Source organism: Papio anubis, chromosome 1, assembly GCF_008728515.1.
Source record: "Papio anubis isolate 15944 chromosome 1, Panubis1.0, whole genome shotgun sequence".
Taxonomy (NCBI): Eukaryota; Metazoa; Chordata; class Mammalia; order Primates; family Cercopithecidae; genus Papio; species Papio anubis.
The window spans coordinates 117,493,535-117,518,316 of NC_044976.1; the positions used below are offsets into that span (position 1 = coordinate 117,493,535).

The 24,782-nt window shown below is 39.0% G+C and overlaps 1 long non-coding RNA gene and 1 other non-coding gene across 3 annotated transcripts in view; both read left to right on the forward strand.

The window, feature by feature from the left end:
* Positions 1–24,782, forward strand: part of LOC110740747 — a 174,824-nt gene that overhangs the window by 95,416 nt on the left and 54,626 nt on the right. The gene's annotated exons all lie outside the window — the stretch shown is intronic.
* Positions 5,399–5,499, forward strand: LOC116272573. Its single transcript, XR_004181216.1, has one exon. It is a non-coding gene; the product is annotated as a small nucleolar RNA U13 (small nucleolar RNA).

A 24,782-nucleotide genomic window follows, 5' to 3' on the forward strand; every position in this document is an offset into this window, starting at 1 on the left:
TGTCTTAACATTTTGTTGAGATTGATAAACAAGAAAGTGCCTACAAATGCACACTGTAATGTATTGTGCAGATATTATTTTTGTTATTATTATTACATGGCATGAGTGAAATAATACTAATGTGTTTTCTGCATTTTAAGATATGATTTTTTAAGTTAAGAAAAAATAATATAAATAGTCACAGTCTAGTATATAACCAGTTTAAATTACCAGGAGAATCTATAAAATGTATATTCATTTTCATATTAGAATCACAAACTGTTCATTGGTTGCCTTGAAACTCTGAAAGGAAAGATTGCTTTTCTCTCTGAACATTAATAAAAGATGTATTTCCCAAATAGAAATTGTTGGATATCTCTACATAGTGATAATAATTCATTATTATATGTATTTGTGTTTGTGGATATGTAGATAAATATGTAGATCTAGACAGATATCTATCTATCTATCTACATATGTAACTGTCTATTAAGGGAAAAAGGGACTTACTGAAAAGAAAAAAAAGATGAAAATTTTCTGCTTTCGTCAAAGGCAATTTTGGCCGGGAAAGTGGACAAAAACGTGACCTGAATCCTATTCTATGAGAGCCTAGCTCTAATTTCTTGCTCAATTACCCTGTTACCTGGCCCACACACCTTAGGTTATTGAACCTGGATCCTTGAACATGGACTAAAGGATATGGAGGTGGTGGTAAAACTGGTAAAGTTTGTAGTTAAGTGAGAGACAGACAGAATCATGTACCCTGGCCTGCTTGTGGGAATTAAAACCACGTTACTGTTCTTCATGTGCCCATGAAAATCCCAGAGACATTTTCAAACTGTTGTCAGCCTGGTTTTTGTTTTATTTTGGTAATATGTCAATCCTATGCCAGTAGGCGCACGTGTGCTCACACTTACTCATCTCCTCACTCCATTAGCATCCAGTGGGCTACGGGCAGGTCCCTCTGCTAAGCACTGGGAATAGAAAGGTGACTGAAAGGTCCTCTTGTTAATAGGCAAACAAAAGCAATCAAGAAAATACATTCAATACACAGCACACCCAGAAGCCAGAAAGGAAATTTTAAGAACTTAAAATGTAAAACATTTATATGGCAAAAAAATAAAAATAAAAAAATCCATAGCCAAAGTCTAAGGACAAATACTACATTGGTTGTTCAAAATAAACATGACAGATAAATGGCTACTTAATTTTCAAAAAACTTTACCAAATTAAAAAAAAAAAAAAAGAAAGAGAAAGAGAAAACAATAACTACATGCAAGGAATATAAACAGATAGTTCTCAGAAAAAGATAAAAATACAAATTTGATGATTAATATTGAGTGTTAACTTGATTGAAGGATGCAAAATATTGTTCCTGGATGTGTCTGTGAGGGTGTTGCCAAAGGAGATTAACATTTGAGTCAATGGATTGGGAGAGGCAGACCCACCTTCAGTCTGGGTGGGCATCAACTAATCAGCGGCCAGCACGGCTAGGATAAAGCAGGCAGAGGAATGTGGAATGAGCAGACTTGTTGAGTCTTCTGGCCTTCATCTTTCTTCCCTGCTGGTTGCTTCCTGCCCTCAAACATCAGATTCCAAGTTCTGCAGCTTTTGGACTCTTGGACTTACATCAGTGATTTGCTTGGAGCTCTCAGGCCTTAGGCCAGAGACTGAAGGTTGAACTGTTGGCTTCCCTGCTTTTGAGGTTTTGGGACTCCAACTGGCTTCCTTGCCCCTCAGCTTGCAGACAGCCCATTGTGGGACTTCACAATGTGATCATATGAGTCAATAGTCCTTAATAAACTCCCATTTTTATATACATCTGTCCCATTAATTCCATCTTTCTAGGGAACCCTAATACAACAAATGACCTGAAATATGTGAAAAGATTCTCAACCTGACTGAAAATATTTAAATGCAATCAAAACAACAAAGATATTTCATCAAACATATAGGGAAACACTAGAAAGTTCTGATGTATGTGGGGTTGGAAAGAAAAGATTAAAATAAACAAATTTGTATACTGTTGGTGGGAATTTAAATTGGTGCAAAATTTTTGGAGTACAACTTGGCAACATATTTTGAAATTTTAAATGTCCTTTGACGCACTAATAGGAATTTATCCTAAATATATACTTACAAATGTAACCTAAGATGGACAGTATTTTAAAACTTGAAAATAACCTGAGTATTCATCAATGATTATCATTAAATAAAGTTATTTATTGCAATAGTTATCTTTTATTGCTTTTATTTAATTATTCTTTAAGGTTATTGCTTTATTGCTACAGGAATACTATTTGGCCATTACAATATATATATACATTTTTTTGAGACAGAGTCTCACTCTGTCAACCAGGCTGGAGTGCAGAGGCATGATCTCGGCTCACTGCAACGTCCGCCTCCTGGGTTCAAGCCATTCTCATGCTTCAGTCTACATAGTAGCTAAGATTACAGGTACTTGCCAACATGGCTGGCTAATTTTTGTATTTTCAGTAGAGACAGGGTTTCACCGTGTTGGCCAGGCTGGTATTGAACTCCTTGGCCATTACAATCTTTCCTCTTCTTTCCTTTCTTCCTTCCTTCCTTCCTTCCTTTCTTTTCTTCTCTTTCTTTCTTTCTTTCTTTCTTCCCTCCTTCCTTTCTTCCTTTCTTTCTCTTTCTTCTTTTCTCTTTCTTTTCCTTTCTTTGTCTTTCTTCCTTTCTCTTTCTTTCTTTTCTCTTTTTCCCTTTCTTTCTCTCTTTCTTCTTTTTTCCTCTTTTTCTTTCTTCCTTCCTTCCTTCCTTTCTTTCTCTCTCTTTCTTTCTCTCTCTCTTTCTCCCTCTCTTCCTCCCTCCCTCCCTCCCTTCTTCCCTTCCTCTCCTCCTCTCCTCCTCTCCTCCTCTCTTTCTTTCTTTCTTTCTTTCTTTTTCTTTCTTTCTTTTTCTTTCTTTCTTTTCTTTTCTTTCTTTCTTTCTTTGTTTTGCTGTTGTTGCCCAGGCTGGAGTACAGTGCTCTGATCTTAGCTCACTGCCACCTCCATCTCCCAGGTTCAAGCGATTCTCCCACCTTAGCTTCCCAAGTGGCTGAAATTACAGGCACCTGCCACCACCCTCGGCTAATTTTTATTTTTAGTAGAGATGGGGTTTCTCCCATGTTGGTTAGGCTGGTCTCAAACTCCTGACCTCAGGTGATCTTCCACCTTCACCTCGGGTGACCTCTTCCACCACCCAAACTGCTGGGATTACAGGTGTAAGCCACTGAGCCAGGCTGGCCATTGCAATCTTAAGGTAGATGTGTTGGGATAAAAATGTTTTCTCATATAAGTGAAGAAAGCAAGATGCAGAGCAGCATATTTAATATTATCTTATTTATAAATAAAAAGATTATGGATAAAGTAGAGTTATAGATACATAAATGATTTTTCTGAAAGTTAACAAGAAAGTGCTAATCGTTGGACACAAAGATCTGTTGGTGGTGGTATGACATGTTTTCTTTTTCTACCTCTCTCTCTTTTTCTATGTGGCTACATTCCTCTTATTTAAATAAAATAAATTAAAAAGTTAAAAGCACACTGCCATATGTTGTATGATAGAGGTGGTGGGTGTAATGGGATACAGAGGACAGGCATCTGAACCAGGAGAGACAAGGGGAATGTCAGAGAAGACTTCCTGGATCAAAGGATGCCTGGGCTTCATTTCTAAGGTAAGAAGTTGTTAGATGAAGATTGAGGTATGGGTAAAGGAATGGTATTTGCAAAGGCATGGAGATGAGAGTGAAGGCAAGACATGTTTAAGAAATTGTTTTACAAATGTTTTGTTGGAGTGCAGAGTAGTCAACAAATTAAAAAGCGGGATATGTAGGTGTCAAATCACCTAAGGCCTTAAATAGCCTCCTAAGGACTTTGGACCTTCTCCTAAAGCAAGGAAAAACAACTAAATATTTTTAAATGAAAAAGTGACCTGACTAAAATCCATAAAACCTTACTAAATAAATGCAAAGTTGCTCAATAATCCAACTATGTTAGAAGACTCACTGTATGCACAACATCGCAGAAGGGCCATCCTGGGGTCAGCTAACCTGGGATGTGAAAAGTACAGTTCCATTCCTTGGAAACAGCTTTAAAGATGTGAGTTCTTCACGTAACATTTGTTCATTCATTTATTCATACTAATAAAAACAAATATTAAGTATACTTTTATATTGAGTATATGTTATAAGCAAAGCAAATATTCTAAGCTTTGAGAACAAAGGTGCAAAATGCATTGTCTCTGTCATCAAAAAATTTAGAATGATAATCACAATGCACTCTGATAACTTCTACAGTGTACATAGTATGGTGGAAACAGCAGAGGGAGTGCTTAACTTCTTAGAGGAATTAGAAAAGACTTTGAAAAGGTGGTGACATTTAAAATGGACATGAAAAGATAAAAGGAGCTCTCTAGATAAAAAGGGAGGCAGCAGGAATTCCAGAGATAGAAAATAGCAACTAAGCTAAAAAGAAAAAAAAAATGGCACAGAAATGAGTAAGCGCATGACAAGAAAGGAACCTAGGCTAGACAGATAAAGGAGGCAAGGGACAGAGGTGAAGTTGTGAAGGATTCACACTGATGCAGTTTGGATGTGTGTGCCTTCCATATCTCATGTTGAAATGTAATCCCCAATGTTGGAGGTGGGGCCTGGTGAGAGGTATTGGATCATGGAGGTGGATCCCTCATGAATGGCTTAACACCATCCCCTTGGTGATGAGTGAGTTCTTGCTCAGTTCATTCAAGATCTGGTTGTTTAAAAGAGTCTGAGACCTCCCGATTTTCTCTTTTGGTCTCTCTCTGGCATGTGACATGCCTGCTTCCCCTTGGCCTTCCACCTTAAGTGGAAGCTTCCTGAGGTCCTCACCTGAAGCAGATGCTGGCGCCAAGCTTCCTGTATAGCCTACAGAACTGTGAGCCAAAAATAAGCCCCTTTTCTTTCTTTCTTTTTTTTTTTTTTTTTTTTTGAGATGATGTCCCAGTTCTGTCACCCAGGCTGGATGCAGTGGCTGATCTTGGCTCACTGCAAGCCTCAGCCTCCCGGTTCACTTCTCCTGCCTCAGCCTCCTGAGTAGCTGGGACTACAGGTGCCCACCACCACGCCTGGCTAATTTTTATTTTTTTGAGGCGGAGTCTCTGCTCGTCGCCTAGACTGGAGTGCAGTGGCGCCATCTCGCTCACTGCAAGCTCCAGCCCCCGGTTCCCGCCCATTCTCCTGCTCTTTCAGCCTCCCTCGAGCAGCTGGGACTATACATGGCCACCACGCCTGGCTAATTTTTTGTATTTTTAGTAGAGACAGGATTTCACCGTGTTAGCCAGGATGCTCTGGATCTCCTGACCTTGTGATCCACCCCCCTCAGCCTCCCAAAGTGCTGGGATTACAGGCGTGAGCCACCATGCCCAGCTATAAACCTCTTTATGTTACCTAGTTCTTTTGATTTGTAGTTGATGAGCATGTATGAGATATGCCACCTTTGAACCTTGTTACGTCAGCACATTATCTGTCTCACCTAAACAAAGAAATAATTATCCAGTCTCAGATATTCCTTTAGAGTAATGCAAACAGACTAATATATGCACAAACCTTGGAAAGGACTTCAGACTTTTTAATCCACAGGCCACAGGAAGCTGCTGAAGGTTTTACAGCAGAAGAGGTATTACGAGAAAATCTATGTTTTGGAAGACAGCTGTAGAGGCTGTGAAGAAGGATTGGAGTCTGGAGCCCGCCTAAAAACTTTAGGAGCTATTAAAACAGTCCTGGCAAGAGATATAATGAAACTAACTCAGTCAAGAATCATGAGATTGGAGATAACCAGGAGAGATCTGTGAAATGATTAAGAAGAAGGTAGAAGATAACATGATTTATTGGATTTCTATCTTGCCCCCAGGCTCCAAGATAGGTACTTTATACACCTTATTTTATTTACTCTTTACAACAACAACCCTGTGAGGTAGGTGTGATGTGCCCCTTAAGAAATTGAACATCTGGGAGGCTATCTACTCACTCAAGATCACACAGGCATTAAATGTCAGAGCCAGGATTTGACCCAATGTCTGCTAGATGTCAAAGCCCATATGCTTTCTCTCTACTCAGATAGTACCAAGAGGACTTGATGACTGATTACGTATTTTCTCCAATTAGGGTTCCATCGTCACTCACTTTCCTAAATTTTGTAGGAAGCCATGTGTGTGCTGCAGCCTCTAGCAGCCCTGAGGAAGAATGTATTCCACTAGGTTACACTGTGCTAAGGGAAGGAGTACTTCTTACATTAAGCAGAGTGTGGAGGCCAAGGAGTATTCAACCTGTCTAGGTGTGTATTTGTTTTCTATTGTGGCTATAACAAATTATTATAAGCAATTATCATAAATCAGTACACATGTATTACCTTACAGTTCCATTAGTAGTGTACCATGCGTCTCACTGGGCTAAGACTGAGGCATCAGCAGGGTAGAGTTCCTTTATGGACGCTTTAGGGGAGAATTCTCTTCTTGACTTTAAGAGCTTCTAAAGGACACTACTCTGGCTCATGGCCCCCTTCCTGCAAGGGCAGGTTGAGTCCCTCTTACATATCATCACTCTGACCATCTTTAATGCCTCCCTCTTCCCCTTTAAAGGAAACTTGTAATTACATTGGGCCCACCCAGATAATCCAGGCTGGTTTCTCTACTTTAAGGTCAGGCGATTAGAAACCTTAATTTTATCTGCAAATTTAATTCCCTTTTGCCAAGAAAGGTAACATGTTTACAGGTTCTGGGGATCAGGACACAGATACTTTGGAGGCCATTATTCTGCCCAACATGCAGTTCTTTATGACGATTTAGATTTGAATCTTGTATTGCTAGTTTTAGAAATTTATAAGAAGAGGGTGGTGAATAAAGAGTTAACTAGCCATCCAACAAGCACAATGACCTCTTGACAATGTTGAGCGTGGTGTAGACTGGTGGGCCAAGAGCTGGGCCGTTGGGGTAGGCAGTTCACATCTTCGAAGAAATGCTCATCAAACCATGACCAGTGGAAACCGGGACACCAGTCACCTGGGAAACCAAGTAAACATAAACATACAGCCATCCATCACTGCCATCTGGAAGAAATTGGGTAGTGAGGGTCTTCCTGTTAGGCCTTGCTTCAGTATTTATTTGTGTAGCTGGAGATCCCAGACCAGCCTTTCTGTCAGCGATGCTTCAGTGAAGAGCATGGGGCTGAATCTCAGCTTGGAATTAAAACATGCCACCTTTCTGTGTGAATGTGGATGTAAATATTACCAGCAGACAGGTCACTCAAGAGATAGGTGCCCGTATTTCCAAGTCTAAACAATCTCTGTAGGTCAGACAGGGAGGCCCCATGTGCTTGTTGGCAACACCACCTTTAGCAGAAGTCTGAATTCCCGGTGAATGCTGCCTGTGTTCTGCTCTATCCAGGAACTATGGCCTCCAGAAGCTTTGCCCTACAAGCTCCATCCTAGTCAATGACTTCAGGCAGAAATGTGCAGGGAAAAGATGGCTTCAGTTGGGTCCACTGTATGAGGTGATGTGTAAGTTTTATGGGCTCTCCTCCCGGGAGTCCTTGCTTTTGACTGAGAGTGTGTTTTCAGTTGTTGCTCCAATCTATCAGTGGTGATAGATTTGACCAGCTCCCTGCATATGTTCTCGCCCTGTTCCCCAAGTGATTCAAAGCATATTTACAAAACAGCTGGCTCAGGTTGACAGGGGGCAAGTCTGAGGCGTGGATCAGAGCACAGTGAAGTGACCCATACAGGGAACAAACTTATGACCTTGGCCTCCTAAGCACTATCTCCTTACAGATTCAGCTAATACAGCTCCTGAAAGCTTGCCCTTCATCTACGTCCACATGCCACATTGAAACAGTCAAAGGCAGCCCGGCAGCAGCAAGAAGGAAAACATTCAAACCAAGTTAGATTTCCTGGCATCATGTTGTTTCTTCTTAACTTGAAGATACATTGGGGGACCCCTAGTCTGCTGACACTGTATTAGATTCAGTCAAACACTTTCTGGATGGCCATAGAATACTATGAGTTACAAGAGACTCTCCCATCCTCATCCGTGGTTACAGTGTAAGCTCCTGAAGGGCTTGGCCTGTGTTGTACTTAGTGCTTGGCACAGAACAGATGTTTAAAGCATGTCAGTGAAATTAACTTTGAAAATGGATAAATTTGGCTGGGCGCGGTGGCTCACACCTGTAATCCCAGCACTTTGGGAGGCTGAGGCGGGCAGATCACGAGGTCAGGAGATCGAGACCATCCTGGCTAACACGGTGAAACCCCGTCTCTACCAAAAATACAAAAAAATTAGCCGGGCGTGGTGGCGGGCGCCTATAGTCCCAGCTTCTCGGGAGGCTGAGGCAGGAGAATGGCGTGAACCCGGGAGGCGATGGAGCTTGCAGTGAGCGGAGATCACGCCACTGCACTCCAGCCTGGGAGACAGAGAGAGGCTCTGTCTCAAAAAAAAAAAAAAAAAAAAAAAAAAAAAAAGGGTAAATTTGTGAGATAAATTCAATTTTTACATGTACCCTGACTTTACTTTGAAAAGCCAAATTCTCAAAAATTCTTATATTCCCTATCACTTATTTTATGGACAGCAAATAACCTAGAGTAATACTGCCCAATAGAAATGTAACACAAGCCTCAAATACCAGCCACATACATACTTTTACATTTTTTAGTAGCCACATTAAAATAAGTAAAATTAAATAGATAAAATTAATTTTCATACTATATTTAACCCAATATATCAAAAATACTGTAATTTCACATGCATGTTATATAAACATTATCAATGAGCTCTTTTTCATTTTTTTTTTTTTTTAAATAACAACTCTAGCAGCCCATCTCAATTCAAACTAGCTAAATAGCCACATGGGGCTTACTGCTACTGCATTCAATAGCACAGCTCTGGGGCCCTCTTCATTTTCCATTCTCTCTTCGTTTTCATTTGTCTTTCCACTGCTTACCTCTGTGCCCCTACTCGCTCCCCTCCTCTTCCCTCTTCTGTAATATCAACTTCATTCAGAAATGCCCTCCCCATACCTCTGCCAGTTCAATCGCACCCACCCTGCTAGGACAGTCTCAAGACTGGTGAATATTATGATTAATTAATATCCAAATAGCCCTTAGTAAAGAATCCTTACTTTCATTGGCTCGTTAATAATGGCATGTAATAAGTGCCATTATTTCCTCTTTATTGTTGAAGAAACAGGTTCAATTTCAAACTATTCAGTGGTAGAGCAAGGACTTGGAAGCAGGTGTTCTGGGTTCAGAGCTTCCCACCATGCCACACACGTGCTGCCATTGCAGAAAGAAACCTCCACTCATGGCCTCCCTCTCTCCCTTCTGACGGGAAAGAAAGAAAATTAAATAGCAGTTCCAGTAAATTATAACATGTGCTGTAATAGAAGAGACAGAGGGTTCTATGCGAGCATTTGGAAAGGGCATGTAACCCATCCTGAGGGAAGTCACCGGAGATATGGGATTGCAGAGCAGAGTGAAGTGATCTATACAGGGAACAAGCCTATGACCTTGACCTCCTAAGCACTCTCTCCTTACAGATTCAGCTTCTGATGGGGTTGCTTCTGGAAAGAGCCCGGTGAAGTGAGTCATAGTTTTAATCAACTGTCATGTTATAGTTTATTTCAGGCAAGTGGTTTAGGTAGGCACTGTCACATTATAAATGTCATTACTAGCTAAGACTGGCCTGAGGCTCAGAGAGCCACAGACAGTTTGAGAATATCTGCCCAACTCCTTCCTAAGCCCATTATTGTAGAAACTGCCCTGATTTTGGTGGGGACTTTTGGATCCTGAGAAGAAAAGCTAGACTTGTGGAAAAACACATTTCTCATGTGCCATTTGCATGCAGCCCCCCACTTTCCATTATTATGCTCATTTTAGAGCTCCAAGCGTCATGCCTGGACCTCTTAGTCCTGCTTTCAGGAAGAGATTGAATTCATCTTTATTCTTTTCTTTCTGATTTTTAAGCAGTAGCAGTATGGTAACACTTCTCAATTTTATTTCCAGCTATACCTATGGCCTCAATTTTCTTCCCAGTGATGCTCTCAGGTAGACTTAATTCTGGTTGTTTTGCAGCTTTAAGTTTTGCACAGTCTTGCTGGCCTACAGTGCCCCTTTGCTTGGAACTCCGATGCTGCGATTTTCCTCTTGAAATTCAAATCATCTTTGAAAAAGGCAACCAGTTTCTCACCTAAGCCACGTCTAAACAGGTCTGGTTCCCAGACCATATCTGGCATGAAAAGAGGCTCAGTGTAGCACACAATAGATGACTGTAGTCTAATTTTAGACCAGATGGTTGACCATGCCTCCTCCCTGTGATCCCATCTCTTACCTCCATCAGACCAACTCCTTAGGGAGGGACCCTCACAAGCATCAAGAACATACAGAAATAAATACATGTCTTGTCCTAAAACACAGAGGTGATCCCGCTATTGTCCTGATTAAGACATTTTCACAGTTCAGTATACTCTACAAGATGAAGTCCAAACTCTTCAACCATGTAACAAAGTCCTTCATGTTTCCTCCCTCTCCAGACTCCTCTTCTATCATACCTCATACCCTACACACCAAACACACAAATGTCCCTGCAGTTTCCTGAAAACATCGGGTGGGTTCAGGCCTGCCATCTCCATACCTGAGCTGCCAGTTCTTTCACCCTCATCTCTGTGCACCTTGCCAACACATACTCACACACATACTCACATACAGAATCTCACCTGGACACCCCACCCGCAGTCAAAACTGATCATTCCTTCCTTTGTGAATCCTGACACTGTCCACATCTTTAGCATAATGCCTGTAACATGCTGCTGCGTTTTTTATTTACAGAGCTAAACAAAAGGGACCTGGGGGCAAGGACTATTCCTGAGTTATCAACTCTCCTTTGCCTATCAAGATGTCTATGCATAAATAAGCATTTTATTTACTGATAATCAAAAGGAAGATAAAGAGGTAGAGTGATGCCCTACCATAGAGAAAGGGTTATATATGTGTGTGTATATATATGTACATACACATATATGTATATATACATACACACACATATATATACACATTTTTTTTTTGACAGAGTCTTGCTCTGTCACCCAGGGTGGAGTGCAGTGGTGTGATCTTGGCTCACTGCAACCTTCGCCTCCCAGGTTCAAGCAATTCTTGTGCCTTAGCCTCCTGAGTAGCTGGGATTACAGGCCCCTGCCACCACACCCGGCTAAATTTTGTAATTTTTGTAGTGACGGGGTTTCACCATGTTGGCCAGGCTGGTCTCGAACTCCTGACTTTGGGTGATCCACCTGCCTCAACCTCCCAAAGTGCTGGGATTACAGGCGTGAGCCACTGCGGCCAGCTCTCTCTCTCTCTCTGTGTATATATATGTATATATACATATATATATAGTATAGTATGTATATATAGTTGGCTGGGCATGGTGGTTCACACCTGTAATCCCAGTAATTTGGGAGGCCAAGGCAGGCAAATCACTTGAGCTCATGAGTTCGAGATCAGCCTGGGGAACATGGCAAAACCCCGTCTCTACAAAAGATACAAAAAATTAGCCGGGAGTGCTGACGTGCACGTGTAGTCCCAGCTACTTGGGAGGCTGAGGTGGGAGGATCTCTTGAGCCCAGGAGGCAAGAGGTTGCGGTGAGACGAGATCATGCCACTGCACTCCAGCCTGAGCAACATAGTGAGACTCTGTTTCAAAAAAAACAAAAAAACAAAACAGGATTTTTCTATGTTTCCCAGGCTGGACTTGAACTCCTAAGCTTGAGTGATCCTCCTGCTTCAACCTCCCAAGAGAAAGGATTTTACTCCACTTGTCCCTCACTTAGCTCCTCCTCTTTTATCTAGGAGATTTTTTAAAAATCTAAGCATGATCAAGGTTCTGGAACTTTTTGATGGCCTGGAAGATAAAGGGAATCAGGACATCCTGGAAGAGAAAAGCAAGTTGCTGATAGTGTAGCATTTCCTCTGGGCTTAAGGAAAAATTATTAAAGAGACCCTCATATATCTTTTTAGGTTTTCCAGCTTAGCTCAGTAGGATGGGAAAGGAAGGAGCATTCATGGCAAAAAATCTTTATCTAAAATAAATTTTTATCTAACTTAAGTATTGCCTGCACTGTCACATATGAAAGTATGATATACAAAGTACGATAAAGTGAGGACTCAAACTTTTGCCCTGTTAAAAGCCGGGAAGGGTACGGGATTCCTGGCTTATTGCTTGATAGCTACAATTTCAAGCTGAGTCAAGAAAATGCTATAGGATCTGAAATTGTTAGGGTGATTTATCTCAGACTTACAGGATCTGTGAAAGATTTTCCCCACAATCTTGGTTCTTTATAAATGGCTTATGCTTCATATGGAAAAGACTTGATAATTTTGGAGTCTTCGTGGTAGTAGTTTAAAAAAAACAAAAAACAAAAAAAAAAAACGGAGATTTCATCTCCTGTAAGATCTGAGCATCTTTTATCATATCTATCTACATAAAAAATTATATACACACACAGAGGACAAAACATATTTTTAAAACAGTATCTGAAGACACTGGAGAGTGATTAAAAGCAGGAAAATGCTGGAAGAAGCCAATATATGAAAGAAGAAAATGGCATTGATGAGTTTTTAGATTTTACAGCTTTTAGGCCAAGGCAGGTTCTAGTCTGCACTATGTAGAGTGGCTAAAGCTCCATATAAACCCCACATATTACTGGCTAGAAGAACCAGAGTATGGGGCAACCACAGCACAAAGAAAATTAAGAGGAAATCCCCAAAAGAATAGAGACTAAAGGGGGATCCCCATCTGCCCACATCTCTTACTGCCCCTTGAGCTGCTCTCATATGGGACAGAATCAAGCCATCGAGTGAAGTTAGAGTTTGACTGTGATTTGAACTGCTGCCCTGAACAAAGGGGATATTAAAAGGATAACAAAAAATTATAAACAATTTTACACCAAAACTTTGACAACTTAGATGAAACGGATAAAGTCTTTGAAAGATGCAAATTACCAAACTTACTCAAGATAAGCTACACAGTCTTACATTTACTTTAAAATTTGAACTTATAGTTTAAAACTATCCCTCAGAACAACTCCAGATGCTTCACTGGTGAATTCTAGCATACATTTAAGGAAAATATTACACCAATTCTACAAAATAAAAAAAAAGAATGGGAAGAAAAGCAACTAAAACCTAAGTTTCTACGTAGATTCTACATAGGTGATGTCATCTGTGAATAGAGGCAGTTTTGTTTATACCTTTGCAATCTGTATGCCTTTTCTTACTTTTTCTTGCCTTACTGCACTGACAAGGACTTTCAGTACGATGTTGAACTGAAGTAATAGGAGTGAACATATTTACCTTTTTTTCTCATATTAGGGGGAAAGTACTCAGTCTTTCACCATTAGGTATGATATTAACTATAGGTTTTTCAAAGGTGCCCTTTATTAGGTTAAGGAAGTCTCAACCTGTAATCCTAGTTTGCTTAGAGTTTTCATGAATAGTTGTTGAATTTTGTCAAACCATCCTTCTGCATCTAGTGAGAGGATGATATGGCTTTTCTCCTTTAGTTTGGTTGATATGATAAATCCTATTGATTGTTTTGTTTTGTTTTATTTTTGTTTTTGTTTTGAGACAGTGTCTTGTTCTGTCGCCCAGGCTGGAGTGCCATGGTGTGATCTCAGCTCACTGTAACCTCTGCCTCCCGAGTTCAAGAGATTCGTGTCTCAGCCTCCTGAGTAGCTGGGACCACAGGCACATACCATCATGCCCAGCTACTTTTTGTGTTTTAGTAGAGACAGGGTTTCACCATTTTGGTCACGCTGGTCTCGAACTCCTGACCTCAAGTGACCTGCCAGCCTTGGCCTCCCAAAGTGCTGGAATTATAGGTGTGAGCCAATATGCCCAGCCCTACAGATTTGCTTTCAAATGTTGAACAATATTGCATTTCAAGGAAAAATTCCACTTGGTCATGATAGATCATTATTTTAATATATTACAGAATTTGGTTTGCTAATATTTTGTTGGTATTTTGTATCTATATTCATGAGGATATTGGTTTGTAGTTCTGTTTTCTTATAATGTCTGATTTTGGTGTGAGGTTAATGCTGGCCTCAAAAAATGAGTTGAGGGCCAGGCACGGTGGCTCATGCCTGTAATCCCAGCACTTTGGGAAACTGAGGCAGGCGGACCACTTGTGGTCAGGAGTTCGAGACCAGCCTGGCCAACATAGTGAAACCCTGTGTCTACTAAAAATACAAAAACTAGCCCAGCGTGGTGATGTGTGCCTGTAATCCCAGCTACTCAGAAGGGTGAGGCAGGAGAATCGCTTGAGCCTGGGAGGCAAAGGTTGCAGTGAGCCTAGATCATATCACTGCACTCCAGCCTGGGCTACAGGGTGAGACTCTGTCTCACACACACACACACACACACACCCACACACACGAGTTGAGAAATATATAAAGATCAGTAGAGAATCCAGACATAGGTAATCCACCATAGGCAATTCAATGCTGAAAGGATAGTCTTTTCATAAAATAATACTGGAACAGTTGGACATTTATATGCAAAAAATGTATCTTGACCCATACATTAAACTATATATGAAAATTAACTGAAAATTGATTAGAGGCCTAAATGTAAAAATCAAGTGTAAAAGTTCTGGAAGAAAATATAGGAGAAAATCTTTGTGACTCTGGGCTAGGTGAGATTTATTAGGTAGAATACAAAAAGCACATTCCATAAATGAAAAAAATTGATAAATGAGACTTTATTAAAATTTAAAAGCCTCCCACATTTAAATAACAATTTTAGGAAAATGTCATTTAAATATAGACATAAGTTTGGGGAAAATATTTTTAAAACATATATCTGGAAAAGGACTGATATCCAAAATACATGAAGAACCCTCACAACTCAATAAGAAGAAAACAACAATCCAATTTCTTTTTCTTTTTCTTTTGTTTTTCTAAAGGAGAAAACAACAATCCAATTTAAAAACTGGGCAAAAAATTTGAACAAACACTTCATCAAAGACAATACACAGACAGCAAAAACGCACATAAGACTGTGTCCAACAACACTAATGGTAGAGAATTGCAGATTAAAACAAGACACCAGCTGTTACAAAAGCTGCTGAGAAGAATGAAGAGCAACTGGAACTCTCATACATTGCTGATGGGAATGTGAATAGCACAGCCACTTTGAAAAATAGTCTGGCCGGTTTTTATAAAATTAAATAGGCAATTGCTATATGACTCAGCAATTCCACTCCTAGATATATGCCTGATAAGTGAAAACATATATTCACACAAAAACACATCCACAGATGTTTATAGTGGCCATATTCATATTACTACAAGCTGGAAATATTTCAAATGTCCATCAAGTAGTAATTCTATTAATAAAATGTGGTGGTACATCCGTACAATGGAATATTACTCACCAATAAAACAGAATCAAACTATTGGCAACAACATGAATAAATCTCAAATGCATTATAATAAATGGAAAAAAATAGACTCAATAAGCTACATACTGCACAATTACATTTTTTTTTTTTTTTTTGAGACGGAGTCTCGCTCTGTTGCCCAGGCTGGAGTACAGTGGCCGGATCTCAGCTCACTGCAAGCTCTGCCTCCCGGATTCACGCCAGTCTCCTGCCTCAGCCTCCCAAGTAGCTGGGACTACAGGCGCTGCCACCACGCCCGGCTAGTTTTTTGTATTTTTTTAGTAGAGATGGGGTTTCACCGTGTTAGCCAGGATGGTCTCGATCTCCTGACCTCGTGATCCGCCCGTCTCGGCCTCCCAAAGTGCTGGGATTACAGGCTTGAGCCACCGTGCCCGGCCGCACAATTACATTTATAAGACATTCTGGAAAAGGCAAACTTATGGGGCAGAAAAAACTAAGTGGTTGTTTGTGGGCTGGGAATTTAGGTAAGAATTTGACAACAAAAGTACATGAGGAAATTTTTGGATTAAGACACATGTTCTTTATCTTGATGGTGGTGGTGGACACTGAACTGTCTATGTTTCTCAAAATTCATTGCATTTGCAAAGGGTAGATTTTGCTGTACACAAACTATTTCTCAATAAACCTGACTTTAAAACAAAGAAAAGAATGTCAAAGTAAAGGAGTTTTTTTCATTAGACTGAAGAAGACACAGATCTAACCTCATTTTTCCTAGTTTACCTCACCCTTAGATCGAAAACAGAAATGATGAAATTGATATTTGTTGAATGGAAAAGAAAACATGGGGTTATATTAAGTGTAGAAAAGTAAGTATAAATTTCAAATAATGAAGTAAGGATACATTGTGATAACTGAATTATAGGCTGTGACAAGGAAAATGAATAAAGGATACATGAGAAGCATACAAAAACTTTCTCTTGTTGAGTATCAAGTGAAATTTACTTCTCAGAAGAGGTTACCATGGATCACATTAAGAATTAAAATTCACAGAACTAACCTTTTAAATTTTTTATTTGATTTTAAATCAACATCTTTTTGATATTTTTCCTCTTGGCTACAAAACCTGAATCTAGATGTCATAAGAAGGCTACTTTTTAGGCAGTATACACTAGTTCATTTATAATTGAATTAGAGTGCCACTTTCAAAAGCATATTTTATTAGTAAAAAAAAAAAATAAGCAAAAGGCTGAGGCAATTTTCAGGATATTTAACTTATGAAGAGAGGTAATTCAAATATATTTTAACTTATAGATGATAATATTTAGAAAAATTAGAAATTCTTAAGTATGTAAAATTTTATATTTTGAAAACTTTTAATTTAAAAAATTATTGTCATTTAAGTTTTATAAAGTTGAAATCAAACGAATAATGTAAGAAAATACAAGTAAATGTCACATAGGTTATATTTAAATAGTGTATACATATGTGTGTGTGTGTGTGTGTGTGTGTATGTATATATCATACAGAATATTTTTAAAAGAATTGTTGGATTTAAATTTGGACCATGCCCTGCAATTTTCTCTAGTTTCTTACTCAGTTTTATATAAATTGAAAATACTTAATCTACAAAAATATATAATGTGAGATATTATAAACAGCTTTATGCCAATAAATTTGAACTTTTAGATGAGTCAAATTTCTCAAACAACACAATTTACTAAAGCTGGGGAAAAATATAGGACATCTGAATAGTCTTATACTAATAAAGAAGTGTAATCCATAATTCAAAGCCTTTTACTACATTCCACTTCCATTAATTTTGTAGTAGCTCGTATTAGATAAACCTTTCTGTAGAAAACAATTATTCTTGAGGGAAATAAAAAACTGCTTGAAGGCACTGGATAGTGACTGAAAGCAGACAGAAATTGGAGAGGAATTCATCCCTTCAATATAGCATTTTTTAAGGAGATTTACCTTGATATGCCTTTTGTCTGAAGGCACTCTGCAGTCTGTACAGTATAGGGCAACAATAACAATAATTCAAGAAGAGAACATTATTCTTAGCAGTTCAAGGAACCATTAAATGGAGTTAGAGTTAACAGAACAGAGAGTGAGGTGTCAGGAAGGTGGGAGTCTGAGAGAGAAGCCCCAGAATGTGCACATACACTCTGCCCAAACATCTGGATGATCCCTAAACTATGTATGTATGAGGAACTCTGAGGAGCCCAGTGAAAAGCAACAGGTGAAAGTCTGAAAGAACTTACTAGAGATTTCAGCTACTTCCTCTCATAGGGGAGAGAGTTGGGGGTTTGAGTCCACCCAAGTTAACTGCCTGAGAGAAAAAAATAACCAACATTTTTCAGAGGGTGATAACTGTATTCAATCACTACAGGGGTCCATCCAAAATGTCTAGCGTACTATAAAAGAGTATTACACACACAAAGTGAGAAGAAAATACAATGAAGAGAAATAGCAGTCAATAGAAACATACTCTGACATGACCCAGATTCTGGAGTTAACAAAGACTTTAAAGCAGCTACATAAATATTTTCAAAGATTTTTTAAAAAACATGATTATAATTAACGAAGAGGTGTGGAATCTCAGCAAAGAAATAGAAGTTATTAAAAAGTGCCAAATAGAAATTCTGGAGCTGAAAAGATAAAAGGCATCTACCAAAAATCTACTACAAATATTATACTAAAAGGTGAAATATAATTTTCTTCTCAGAATTAAAAATAAGACAAGAATCTCTGGTTTCAATACTTCTAATTAACATGATACTAGAGATTAAAATTGTAATGGTATAATAAGGAAAAAGAAATAAATAAAGCATATAAGGAATGGGAAGAAAGAAGTAAAATATATTATTTACACAGAGCACAATTGTGTACCTGGAAAATCCAAAGGAATTTATAGATAAACTTCCAAAGTTAATAAGTCAGTTTAGCAAACTCACGGGATTCAAGGACATTAATAAAAATCAAGTATAGGTATAGTAGCAACTAACAAGTAGGAAATGAAATTTAAAGAAAATATAAAAGCATCAAATATCTAGATATAAATATAATGAAAAATGTGTGTTATCTCACACAGAAAACTGTAAAACAATATTAGAGAAATTAAAGAAGAGCTAAAACGGAGATCCATAGATCAGAAGACTCAATAGTGCAAAAATATTAAGTCTCCCCAAATTGATCTATACATTCAATGCAATCTCAATTAAAATTCCAACAGATGTTCTTTTTAAAAGTAGATAAATGTATGTGGAATTTTATATAGCAATGTAGAATGACAGGAATAGGTAAGAGAATCTTTAAGAAGATTAGAGTTTGAACACTTATCCTACTACATACAATAATTATTATCAAGTGTAATTAATACAATGTGAAGAGAGGCATAAAAATAGACAAATAGACCAATGAAACACAATAGAAAGTCTAGAATCAGACCCACACATATATGGACACCATTGGTCCATGCAGAGCAGTGGGAAAAAGACACTATTTTAATCAATGGTCAATTGGATATCCATATGAGAAAAAACAATCCTGACTCCTGTCTCATACATTATTTAAGGAATCAATTCCAGGGCCAGGCGCGGTGGCTCACCCCTGTAATCCTAGCACTTTGGGAGGCCGAGGCGGGCGGATCACTTGAGCTCAGGAATTCAAGACCAGCCTGGGCAAAATGGTGAAACCCCATCTCTACTAAAAAATACAAAAAAAGAAAAAAAAAATTAGCCAGGCATGGTGGTGTGCACCTGTAGTCCCAGCTACTTGGGAGACTGAGGCAGAACTGCTTGAACCCAGGAGGCGGAGGTTGCAGCGAGCCAAGGTTGCATTACTGCACTGCATGCACTCCAGCCTGGGCAACAGGGTGAAATTCTGTCTCTTAAAAAAAAAAAAGAAAAAGAAAAAAATAATTTCCAGGTGATTTTAGATCAAAATATGAAATGTAAAATAGTCAGGTTTCTAAAAAATAATGTAGAATGATATTTTGTATGCCTGGAGCAGGCAAGGATTTCTTAAGTAAGACATAACATTCCTAAAAAAAATTAAAATATTGGCATTTTCTGTTTATAAAGAGACACCATTATGAGAAGGAAAAAGAAAGTTATAGAATGGAAGAAAATGTATGTATACAAATATTATATATAAAATGACATCTTGTATATATTTTTTACAATTTAAAAAGTCAGAAAACCTAGTAAAAATTGGATGCTATTTTCTTCACAAAAAAGAATATTCACATTGCCAATAAGCATTTTTTTCAAGTGCTCAACCTCGTTAGTTATCAGGAAAAAGCAAATTAAAATTACAGTGAAATATATGGTATATCAACAACTTGGCTAACATTTAAAAGACTGAAAATACCAAGTATTTGTGATGCTGTAGAGCATTGGAACATACATACATTGCTATTGGGAGTGTAAATTGGTACAATCACATTGAGAAACTGTTAGTATATACCGAAGTTGAACATATGCCCACCCTATGACCCACTAGTTCTATTCCTAGATACATGCCCAGAAGAAATGCATACAAGTGTTTACTAAAAGCCAAACCTAAGAATGTCCATAACAGCATTATTTAAAATAGCCAAATTAAAAACAATTCAAATGTTCTCAAACAATAGAATGGAGAGATAAACTGTGATATATCCATGAAATGGCAAATTAATGAAAGTGAAGACACTACTGCCACGTACAACAACATGGATGATTATCACAAGTATAAAGTTGAGCAAAAGAAGCTAGACATCAAATAATACACACTTTATAGAAAACTCAAAAACAGGTGAAACTAATGTATGGTATTAGAAGTCAGCAGAGTGGGCATCTTTTGGAAGGAAAGTGGAGACGGTGGTTGGAAAGGTGCCCAAGAAGGGCTTCTCAGATGTTGACAGGGTTCTGTTTATTAATCTCTGATGGTTTGGTGAGTGATTTGGGTGAGCTTGCAGTGGGTTATTTTGTGCTACATGCATGTTTTCTGTATGTGTGTTTTAATTCTTCTATAAAAAGTGTATTTTTGAAAAAAAAGTTATGGAGACAGAAAGGACATACATGAAAGAATAGGAGGCAAGGCAAATCATCTGAATTTATACATTCTTTGGCATCAATTGTAAAATGCTACAGAAATTTAGAGAGGGAGAAATCACTGAACTAGATTGGTCAGAAAGTGTTTTCTTGCACTTGGTATAAATTGATTTGGGTGTGGAATAATGGCAGGATTTAGACAGGAAGAGAGGGTAAGATGCAGACACAGGAACAGTCTTGGAGAGGGTGGGGCCAATCACTCACTGTGATTGACAAAGAGGGGACTTGCTTGGAGGAAAGATTCCCTTTGGAGAGTGAAAAACAGTCCTCATCACATTGCCTGAGCTTTATATGGCATGTTATAGTTTACAAAACTCTTTCTTGGGCTCTCTGTTATTTGATTATCACAATAACTCCATTTATTGCTGATACAGACTCAGGTTTAGGAAGATTAAAGTCATTTGCTTAGGGCTACTTGATAGCTGGGGCTATTTTCCTGGTCTAAGGAACTGCTGAACTGGATCCAATCCTAGTTCCATCCAATCTTAGATCCTAATGGTCACAAAATTCTGAAAGAATGTGTCAGGAGATGGCATATCAGGAAATGTAGAGAGTGACCTATTGGCACAGAAATGTCTTGTAAATACATTTATCAATTCAATATTTTCTTCCACTGCGTAAAGAAAGGTCTGTTTTCCATGTTAGAACACATATTGAGGTATCCCTAAATCTTAAACAACTATTCATGATGAAGAGCCCTAATGAAATTCCTGGGAAGCTTCTAAGAAGAGGACGATTTTGCATTCAGCCTCCTCTGTCCCATCCTTGGGCTTGCAGGCAACTGTAGCCAAGACCCATGTTCTCTCTTGAGACGGTGGAAAGCTGCCTTGTCTCATTAGACTGCAAAAGTCGTCCCTGTTTCCTCCTTTCTCTCAAAGAAGAATGAAGTTCACCTCTGGTGGCTTTATCTTTCCAGGAAAAGGAAACTCAGGTCTAAAGCCATCTATTTACAGATGAGGCCATAATTATAGACAGGGATACTTAACGGCTTTCAGCTCACAGCTCTTGTAGCTTAGGTCTCTGTGTGCCAAGTTCCAGACCTGGACCTGCCACAGAAGTATCGGCTGATCTTGGAAAAATCATGAAACCTGTTTGTTTCTAATATCTCCTTAGGATATATTTGGTAAACAGTGCTTTGGCTGAAAAGAGTGGATGCTGGCATGAGGAAAATGGAGATCTTAACAAATGTGTAGAATGTTAATTCTTCCATGTCGTTCTCTTACTCCTTTAGGTGTTTTTCAGACCTAGCTATACATTGGAATCAACTGGCAAACTTTGAAAAAAATCACAAAGCCTATGCCACACCCCAGAGGTTCTGAGGTGCAGCCAGAGTATAGAACCTGTGATCTAGGTCATGGCTCTCACTGGAAAACAGCTGTGGCACTGGTATAGGGGCAATGAGGGGCTCATGCAGATCTCCCTGTGTGGGCTCACCTGGCCTTCCGAAGGCCCAGCTCTGACCACTTGGGACCAAAGTGACCCTTATTATTAAAGGCTTTTAACATTCACAGAAAGAAAGTACATCAAGGATGCGTGAAATCATGACAGAAACTCCTTCTCCTAGGAACTGTCATAGGAAATTACCCGTTACACTTAAGAATAAAGACCGAAGAGAGAGAAGCCAACTCTATCCACAACCAACAGATGGCGCTATTGTCCAATGCCCTGCCATTTAGGTCTCTGCCAACCACTTACTCTTTTAATACTTGCTAATTTGCTGCATTTGTGCATGATTTTGAAGTGTTCTAGAAACATTTTTGACTCCACATATCTGAGAAGTGCAAAAGCAGCAATAATATTAAAAGTGTTACTTAGAAAAGGAGCATAATTATGACAAAATGAAGGTAAAACCATTTTTAAAATTAGACGGTGGTGAGAACATAAAATGTAAGTTTGTACATGCATGCGGAATTAATTTTTAGACAGTAGGGACAATTCCAAAGGGCAGAGTTGGTCACGAATCCTGAGAAAAGTGTTGTGCCTCTGCAACTGACAATAAAGAGCAAGAGATACAGAAATGAATGAAATGGGAAAGTTTATAGTGTGCAGTTAGATAATTACAATGCCTAATATGTGCTTTATCTTCACCATAATCTACGCAAGTGCTCTCCTTTCTTTCATCATCACCTACCCAGCCAAAATCAACCACTGTCAATTAAATTAGACTGTTTTTAATTGTGGAGAAGGCTGGGGGTTTTTCTGGAATTTGGAACTAAGCATGGTAAAAGCTCTACTACTTAACTTCTGGAGTAAGTTGGGCACTAGTTCTGTAATCTGAAAGACAAATCTGTATTCTCAAATCTATACTACTTCAAGGTGGCAAGGCAGCCCAGTCTGACACTAACCATAACTGCTAAGGAGGTCTATTCACCACACTTGCAGAAATGGTTGGGGAGAAGGGTTAAATTAATGAACTTAAAACATCTTCAGCAAGTGACACTATTGCTTGGGAAAAAGAAAAAAAGAAAAATAAGACATTTAACTGGTTCATGTTAGGAAAAGATGCTTGATAGAATGCATCAGCAGGAATAAGAGTATATCTGAATTAAAACTCTGAAAGTTTGACCTTCTGTTATTTACTGAAAGTACACTGGGAAACTGCAAGCTCAAGCTCTCTAAGACACTTTGAATTTATAGTATATCAGTCAGGATCCAATTAGAGAAGTAGAACAAATAGGACATAAATGTTAAGAGATTTATTACAAAGAATTGGCTTATGTGATTGTAGGGGATGGCTGGGCAAGTCTGAAGTCTGTAGGGCAGGCACTCAGGAGGGCAGGCTGGAACTGTCAGGCACAGGTGGAAGCTGCCATCCGTAGGTGGAATTTCTTCCTCTTCAGGAAAGCCTCAGCTCTGCCTATTAAGTCCTTTCAGCTGATTAAATTGGGCTCACCTGGATTATCTAGGCTATGCTCCCTTTCTTAAAGTCTGCTAATTATAGTCTTAAATTACATTTACAAAATCCATTCACAATAACACCTAGATTTGTATTTGATTCTGTAACTGGAGACTGTAGTCTATCCAAGTTGACACAACAAAAAGACTATCACAGGCTAGATGCGGTGGCTCATACCTGTAATCCTACCATTTGGGAAGCAGAGGCAGGAGGATAGCTTGAGGCCAGGCATTCAAGACCAGCCTGGGCAACAAAGAGAAACCCCATTTCTAGAAAAAATTAAAAAAAAAAAAAAACAACTTAGCCGAGTATGGTGGCATGTGCATATAGTTGTAGCTACTTGGGAAGCTGAGGCAGTAGGATTGCTTGAGCCCTGGAGTTCAAGGCTGCAGTGAGCTGTGATCACTGCACTCCAGCTGCCTGGGTGACAGAGTGAGACCCTCTTTCATTAAAAAAAAAAAAAAAGAAAAGAAAAAGAAAAGAAAAAAAAGAAAATTAAGACCATCACAAATAGTGTTTAGAAATAAGACTGTTTCTGAATAGAAGCGCTTCTGGATTTCAAAAAAAAAAAAAAAAAAGGATCCTGTAGGCCCTAGGAACTGGATTCTTATATGGAAACCACAAATGTCATGGTCTGGCAGATCTGGTGATATTCTTATGTACACAAACCCACTCATTTATTTAGTTATTCAACAAATTTCAATGCATACTTACTATTTGCTAGTCTTTGTAGTAAGTGCTGACACTATAGGAACATGAATGATCCTTACCCTCAAAAGGCCCACAGACTAGTAGGAGAGACAGAGACACTGTGAGTTCCAATACCTTGTGGCAAATGGTAGTTCAGTTGAGCCTCTAAACCTAGTTGTGAAATTAAGGAAGAGGCACTTAAACAGAATCCAGACTTAAGCCCAGGGGGATGCAGCGTTTAGAGATGGAGAGAAGGGGTGGAAGAAAAGTCATCATGTGATAATCCCAGCCCCAGGCCGTGCTGAACCCCATGGAGCTGGTGCTCAAGTGGTCAAACATATTGTAAAGGGACAACTCAGGGAAGACTCTCCCAGGTCACTCCTACTTTATGTGTTTTTCAGCCTTGCTGTTAATGGTATGTCCACAGCGCCCTCAGCCTAGCCTCTAGGTCTTCATGGAGGTGCTGCTTCAGCCAGATGTGAGTTTGCTGCCAAAACTGAGAAACTGCACATGGTCCAGGTGCTCAGAGCAATGGCTTTCTCTTCCATCTCAGCTTGGCCAGTTCATCTGCTTCCCTTCAGAACATCTACCTCCTTACCCATGTTTTTCCTCCCTTGATGTTTTTCCTCCCTTGACCTCCTTTCAAGTAATCAGGCATGTGCACTGGTCATCTGCACTATTCATTAGCCTAG